This window comes from Bos grunniens, chromosome 24 (assembly GCF_055505025.1).
Source record: "Bos grunniens cultivar Pamir isolate PY7600 chromosome 24, Bosgru_T2T1.0, whole genome shotgun sequence".
Taxonomy (NCBI): Eukaryota; Metazoa; Chordata; class Mammalia; order Artiodactyla; family Bovidae; genus Bos; species Bos grunniens.
In genome coordinates, this window is record NC_141188.1 from 24,973,197 (window position 1) to 24,981,228 (window position 8,032).

At 40.7% G+C, this 8,032-nt stretch overlaps 1 long non-coding RNA gene across 1 annotated transcript; it reads right to left on the reverse strand.

Moving 5' to 3' along the window:
* Positions 1-1,144: 1,144 nt before the first annotated feature.
* On the reverse strand, positions 1,145-5,637 carry LOC147345958 (uncharacterized). The gene is made up of 2 exons (XR_015153763.1): positions 5,387-5,637; positions 1,145-1,470 (listed from the first exon to the last, which is right to left on the reverse strand). It is a non-coding gene; the product is annotated as an uncharacterized LOC147345958 (long non-coding RNA).
* Positions 5,638-8,032: the final 2,395 nt, after the last annotated feature.

The following is an 8,032-nucleotide window of genomic DNA, read 5'->3' on the forward strand; positions in this document are numbered from 1 at the left end:
TGTTATGCACTGTGCTCATTGCTGGGAAGTGACTTGAGATGGATGCAAAATAAGACATAAGATCTACGACCTAGGATTTCCCTGGTGGTCTAGTGGTTAGAAATCCACCTGCCAATGAAGGAGAAATGGGTTCGATCACTGGTCTGGGAAGGTTTTCTATGCCAGAGGGCAGCAAAGCCTGTGCACTACAACTACGATAAACACTTCAGTGCACACACTGAAGTGTGTGCACCCTCGAACCTGTGCTTTACAAGAGAAGTCACGGCAATGAGAAGCCTGAGTGCAGAAACAAGGCCCAGTGCAGCCACAAACAAAGCAAACAGAACCCTACCGCCTGGTATCACAATCTTGTGATATGGTTCAAATTTTACAAAGTTTCATTGTTAGGATTAGCTTTCCACTCCAATAACATAAAACACAAAATAACAGAGGTTCAAATAGGATAGAAATTCATTATCTTCTCATTAAATGCAAGCACTACATAACTATGGGAGTTCCCTCATAATTAAGATTACAGTCTCTTTTCCTCACAGCCCCTCTATGGCAGCTACTGTTCCAGCCACTGCATCTACATCCCTAATAGTAACAAGAAAGGGAAAAGGGCACACTTCTCTCCTTTTATGACATTACATGGATCTTTAAAACATCAATTCTATTCGTTGTTCTTTGATAAAACTTAGCCACAAAGCTGCTCTTGGTTGCAGTGGTGGTTGGGAAATGGACCATTTAAAAATTTACAAGTTCTAAGCCTGAGGGAGAAGGTGGGAATGGATACGGGAAGAATTCTTGACCACAGCAAGAAATTCTGGAAAAAAAAAAAAAAAAAGCATGATCAATAATAAACTAGATGTATAAACAAATGTAATGAGTGAACATAGCAGAGAGAAAGCGATTTTACTGACATGAGACCTAGTTCTCAATATGTGAAAAACATATAAATAGAAAAAAAGGTCAAGGAGGGAGAAATCAAGGTATGAAGTCCAAAAAATATTGAGTAGTGAGGGGAGGCATGAGGAGTCCAGAGTGGTTAGATCATGGGGATAGAAAGTAATGGAAATATAAAGATGAAAAGGTGGATTAAGATACTGAAAGAGCTATGAACGACAGACTGAACACATTTGGTATTGATCAACATTCAATAAACTTTAACAATTTGTTGTTTTTATTCCTGTTTAGCTATTAAAAAAATTTTTTAAGTCATTCCTCCACTAAATCTGGAGCTCTGTAACCAGTACTTTAGATGCCAGATCTTGCAGCTAGTGGAGATTGGGGCTTTGCTAGTGTCCCAGGTAGGAGAAGGCAATGGCACCCCACTCCAGTACTCTTGCCTGGAGAATCCCATGGATGTAGGAGCCTGGTGGGCTGCAGTCCACGGGGTCGCGAAGAGTCGGACATGACTGAGCGACTTCACTTCACTTTTCACTTTCATGTATTGGAGAAGGAAATGGCAACCCACTCCAGTGTTCTTGCCTGGAGAATCCCATGGACAGAGGAGCCTGTTAGGCTACAGAGTTGGACATGACTAACTACTAAACTACTAACTACTACAGGTATAATACCCCATATCATCATTGTTACTTTATAACAGAAAGGAAGTCTTAGAATAGAAATGTTATTACTACTCTGGCTCACGCTCTCTGGTTGAGATTACATCCCTCAGAGGCACAGACACCAGTGAGAACCTGTGTAATAAATCTGAATGTGCTCTTAAGATGAACTAACTTCTTAAACAGGGCCATTGATTTCCCCACATCAATTCAGATCCAAGAGCCCCCAGCCTCTCCAGCCAGAGGAGGACCATGCCCCCTATTCTCTAGGTATTGGTAGCAGAAGAGGGTGCAATTGCGGGGAGAGGGTAAGATCAACAGCTGCTCCTTGTCAGCTGAGAAGATCCACTTGGGAAGCAGACACCTGAGCAAGGGCTCAGGTTCAAGCATCATCATGATGACTGACACGTGTTTTTAGGAGAGCAGTGGGGATGAGGTGTTTCTTCCTGATGCATGAATATCTGGAACTGGGGTTTTTGTTGTGGCTCTGTCATTGGGGTGAGCTCAGACTGGAAAGGAGAAGGCAATGGCACCCCACTCCAGTACTCTTCCCTGGAAAATCCCATGGATGGAGGAGCCTGGTATGCTGCAGTCCATGGGGTCACAAAGAGTCAGACATGACTGAGCGAATTTGCTTTCACTTTTCACTTTCATGCATTGGAGAAGGAAATGGCAACCCACTCCAGTGTGGTTGGAGAATCTCAGGGACGGGGGAGCCTGGTGGGCTGCCGTCTATGGGGTCACACAGAGTCAGACACGACTGAAGTGACTTAGCAGCAGCAGACTGGAAAAGTGTAAACAGAACACTCACGCCTCTGATATCCATGCTGCCAGTCATTTTTTCAATCCTTGTAATTACAACACATGACTAATGCCGGCTTCACTTTCTGACTCATTCTGTAATGAAGACATTTGACCATATTTTGCCCTGATTTGTGGAAATGGTGTGAAGTCACCTGACCTCCGGAACAGCTTTACTGCATTACCCAAGAGAGAAAGATGATGCTGTTATAGGAACGGTAAAAAGCTTTGTTTATAAGGAACAGCAGGACAGAGACATTTCCAGCATAGAGAATGGAAGGCCACTGAGATGTGCATCATGTAAACGAGGTCCGTCCATGAGGAAGTTGGATTTTTTCATTTTATTTTTTATATGCAGTGGAAATTTTCAGTGTTCAATAAAATCCTGAGCCTAGCTTTTAAAAATTCATTTAAACACATACATGTCTTATCAAGCTTTCTGATGAGAAGGTAATTCTCTACCAGGAGAGGGATCTAGGTGTAACCCAGCTTTCACCAGGCTGCATCAGCCTGTGGTATGAGAGGTCATATTAAGATCATGCTAAGCCAATAGCTGCCTCACCCTAGGACCTCACTGACCACCCCCAGGCGCCTCACTTGTTTCTGGGGACCCCAGGATGTCTCCCATGTGTTCATGGAATGGACAGTTTGCATTATACATCCCAATTTCACATGCTGGCTGGCACTCATTCTCTGAGACAGCAGCATTTCCACGCTCTGTGGCAAGCTCTGCAGCTGGAATATGCAGAATATTCCAGTGCAAAGGGTGGGCACTCCTTTGCCTTCATTCTCCATTGTCCCAGATCCATGCTACATTCCACATAGAATTAGGAGTCTGGGGTTCTCCACAACTTCTGCTGCACTATTTTTGTGCAACGGAAGCAACACAATGTATACCAAAATGTCCTTGTTAAAAATAGGAAGCAACCTAAGTGCCCATCAATGAAGAAGATGTTGTCTATATATATTTACATACCTATATATACACATATATATAATGAAATATTGCTCAGCCATAAAAAATGAAATCTTGGCACTTGTGATAATATTGATGGGCCTAATACTGTCTGATTTCATTTATATGTGGAATCTTAAAAAAATGATTAAACGTAACAAAGCAGGAGCAGAGTTAATAGATACAGAAAACAAAGAAGTGGGTTTCAGAGGGGAGGGAATATAGGGAAGAAAGAGGTGAGGGAGATTAAGTACAAAACGGGTGTCAGTTGCAGAATAAATGTCACATATGAAATACAGTGTGGGGAATACAGTCCATAACTGTAATATCCTTTGCATGGTGGCTTGTCCTACATTGTGTAACAGGAACTAACATGGTGTTGTAGGTCAATTATACTTTTAAAACAAACAAACTCTTTGAAAGACAGATCAGGTTAGTGGGTACCAGAGCCAGCGGTGGGGTGGAGGAGGGGGGAGGGGAATCAGATGAAAGCAGTCATAAAATACTATCTTTCAGTTATAAGATAAACAAATACTAGGGATATAATGTCCAATACGATATTAACCCAGCTGTATGTCACATGCAGATGCTCTTAAGAGAGTAAATCCTAAAAGTCCTCATTACAAGGAAAAATACTTTTTCTACTTTTTAAATTTTGTGTATCTATATGAGACCATGAATGTTCAATAAGCTTATAGCGATAATCATTCCATGATGGAACTCAACTCATCATACTGTACAACATAAACTTAAGAGAGCTGTATGTCAATTATATCTCAATGAAACTAGAAAAAATAAATTTACCTTTTCTGATTTTACTATCAGAAAAAAATAAAGAGTGACAGTCACCCAGGGTTCTTCTCCTAGAGCTCCAGCAACCACTGGAGGACTTATACTATAGCCTCTTATAATGAGCCCCTCACAGAGTTATTTCCTATGTCTTGGGTGCAACTTTCCAATGATCTCAGTATTTTCACCTATTGCATCAGAATTATGTCAGATTCTGCCTGAGGGTTCAGGGGAAAAAATCTACACAGTAATCTGGGCTGCAAACCATCATAGCTTACATCTAATATTTCATGCCCTTTTACCGCACACAAGCAAAAAAAAAGAGAGAACCCTCATCTCTCCCCACCACACCCCAGCTCTTGCCAAGAACTCTCACACTTTCCTTCCACCTACTAACCAGCTAAAAATGATTTAAGAAACATTCACACAACTCAGTAACGTTAGGGTAATGCAAATTAAAACCACATGGGATACCATGACACGCCAATTCTAATTTCAAAATAACTAAAATTGTAGGGGGGCGGGGGAAGCTAAAATACCACGTTCTGGTGAGGATGTGAAACAACTAGAATTCTCATACACTGCTGGTGGGAAAGCAGAATGGCACAGCTACTCCGGAGACAGTTTGGTGGTTTTGGATAACATTGAGCATACATTACCATAGGAGGCGGCAACCCCATTCCCAGGTATTTGACCAAAGAGAATAAAAATCTACATTCACTCCCAAACCCATGTGTGAATATCCATTGAAGCTTTATTCATAATTGCCAAAATCTGGAAACCCATATGCATAAATTCAAGAATGGATAAACTCTCAGCAGTATATGAACAGAATACACTCAGCATTAAAAAGCACCACATTATTGGTTCCCAAGACAACATGGGTGGCTCTTAAATGCATTTTGCTAAGTAAAATAAGCCAGATCCAAAAGGCTGCATATTGTACGATTCCCTTCATGTGACACGGAGAACTTTAAGGATGAAAACAAAAGTTTTACAACTAGGTTGTCAGGGATCAGGGGTTCGAGTTGACTGTGCAAAGAGGCAGCTCGTGGAAATTTAATAGGGTAATGGAACTCTTCTATATCATATATTCGTCAAACCCATAGAAAATGACTTTAACCACATATACTTTTTAATAGAAATTTTAGTTCTTCATGAGAGCAACTTGGAAATTGCCACTCTGACCTAATGATGAGTAAAAATCTGACCAGACTGAAAAACCAACAATTCTTGGGTTCCTAAGCATGGTTTGCAAAAGAGACTGATGAGGCTACAGAGAAAAACAACTTACCTGGGCAGAGACCAAGGAGTAGAATCCACGGTAGGAACCAGCACTGGAGAAGGAGAACCAGGACTGAGACTGGTGAATTGCAGGAGGCTCAGAGTGGACGAGTCTGAGAGTCACAAAATCCAGAGGGACCGAGTCAGAGGGCCCCTTGCAACATGTGACATTCACTCCAGGAGCTCAACCACATTCCCACAGCATGTAGCTGAGAAAAATCTCCTTGGACATCGGAGAAGGGAGCAGTACAGGAGCCATTTTGAAATAAACCAGAGCAGGCTGTTCTTCTTAAATAGCCTCTCATCAGGAGAAACTAATTAACCACAGCCTAAGGAAGGAAAATACCCAATTCCAGCCCACTCAAGACCACCTGCTTCCCTGTCCCAAAGAAGGAGGAGGGATAAACTGAGAAACACTTGTGAAGCTCCCAATCCATAGGCACAAGCTCACTAAAGCAATGGTTCCCAGCCTTTTTGGCAGCAGGGACCAGTTTCACGGAAGTTAGCTTTTCCACGGACGGGGCAGAGGGGTAGGTTTGGGGATGATTCAAATACATTACATTTATTGTGCACTTTATTTCTACTATTGTATCAGCTCCATCTCAGATCAGTAGGCATTAGATCCTGGAAGTTGGGCTGCTGCTGCTGCTGCTGCTGCTGCTAAGTCGCTTCAGTCGTGTCCGACTCTGTGCAACCCCATGGACAGCAGCCTACCAGGCTCTCCCATCCCTGGGATTCTCCAGGCAAGAACACTGGAGTGGGTTGCCATTTCCTTCTCCAATACATGAAAGTGAAAAGTGAAAGTGAACTCAGTCGTGTCTGACTCTTCGAGACCCCATGGACTGCAGCATACCAGGCTCCTCCATCCATGGGATTTTCCAGGCAAGAGTACTGGAGTGGGTTACCATTGCCTTCTCTGGGAAATTGGGCACCCCTGCCCTAAAAGACTGAGACAGAATCATGGGACTTGGAATATTTCCCTTCCCCCCCTCACCTCAAAACCACATCATTAAAAGCTTATTTATAACAGTTTCATATACATTATACATCGAGTCCAGCTACTAAGAAAATATTATTTAACCAAAAGGCTAAAATCACAATTTGGAGAGACAAGAGTAGCATCAGGATTAGACATGGCCAGGATGTTGGGATTATCAGATTGGGAATTTTTTTATAATTGTGATTAGTATTCTAAGGGCTCTAAAGGATAAAATATAGACAACATGCAAAAACAGATGCACAATATAAGCAGAGCAATAGCAATCATAAGAAAAAAATGAAAGCAAAAATAATTGCTTATGAGCTATATGGGCTTACCTGGTGGCTCAGACAGTAAAGAATCCTCCTGCAATGCAGGAGACCTGGGTCTGATCTTTGGATTGGGAAGATCCCCTGGAGAAGAGAATGGCAACCCACTCCAGTATTCTTGTCTAAAGAATCCCATGGACAGAGGTGCCCTGTGGGCTACAGTCCCACCAGGATAATTATTGATTGTTAAAATTAAATAAAAATCAATAATAGGGAATTAGGTAATCTTAAAATATGGGCTGCTTAAACAATGAACTTCTAAATAACACATAGATCAAAGATGATATTTCAAGAAAAGCATTTCTGAAAATGAAGCCACAATTCATCAAAATTTATAAGATGCAATAAAAGCAATGCTTAGAGGGAAATTTATAGCATTGAATGTATACATTCAAAAAGAAGAAAGATCCAAAATTAATCATCTAAGTTTCTACCTTAAGAAAGTAGATTAAGAACAGCAAATTAAATCCAAAGGAAGCAAAAGAAAAGAAATAATAAGAATTAATGCAGAGAATTCCCTGCCAGTCCAGTGGATAGGACTTGGCACTTTCACTACCAAGGCCAGGTTTCGATCCCTGGTCAGGGAATTAACATCCTGCAAGCCAGGTGGCATGGTTGGAAAAAAAAGAATTAATACAAAAGTGATGAAATTGATATGAATAGAGAAATCCAGCAGTATCAAAAGCTGGTTCTTTGTAAAATGAATAAGCCTTTAGGAAGGCTAAGAACAAAGAGAGGATACAAATTACTAACACCAATAATACTAATACCAAAAAGATAACATATCACTTCTGATCGTATGGAAATTCAAAGGATAATGAACGAATACTATGATCAGCTCTGCAACTGCAAATCTGATAATCCAGATAAAACGGATCAATTCCTTGAAAGACACAAGCTGCCAAAGCTCACACAAGAAGAAATAATCTGAATAGCTCTATATCTATTAAAGAAATCTGTATAATACTTAATAATAACATGATTGCACTAAGGGAATGGTAAAGAAAAGAACTAGCCTACTAATGTAGGAAAACAATAATTTTATCAGATGCAGATAGGCTAAAGACAGAAAGATTTGTATAAGGCTATTGTACTTTAGTTATTTAGCATCTTGTTTCTCATAGGGATATGAGTTAAAAATTCTGAGGATATTTTATGTGTTTACTAGGGTTGTTCAAACAGGCAAATATATTGCTAGATAATGAGAGCCAGGCTTCTCCCTGTTGTAGAAAGAAGTTAAAAATAAGAAAAAGGAGGGAAAAATAAAAAGGGAAAGACTAGAGGGATTCATGTTCTACTAAGACTGGAAATCAAAGGTATCATTTTTTTACAACCATATAGATACATA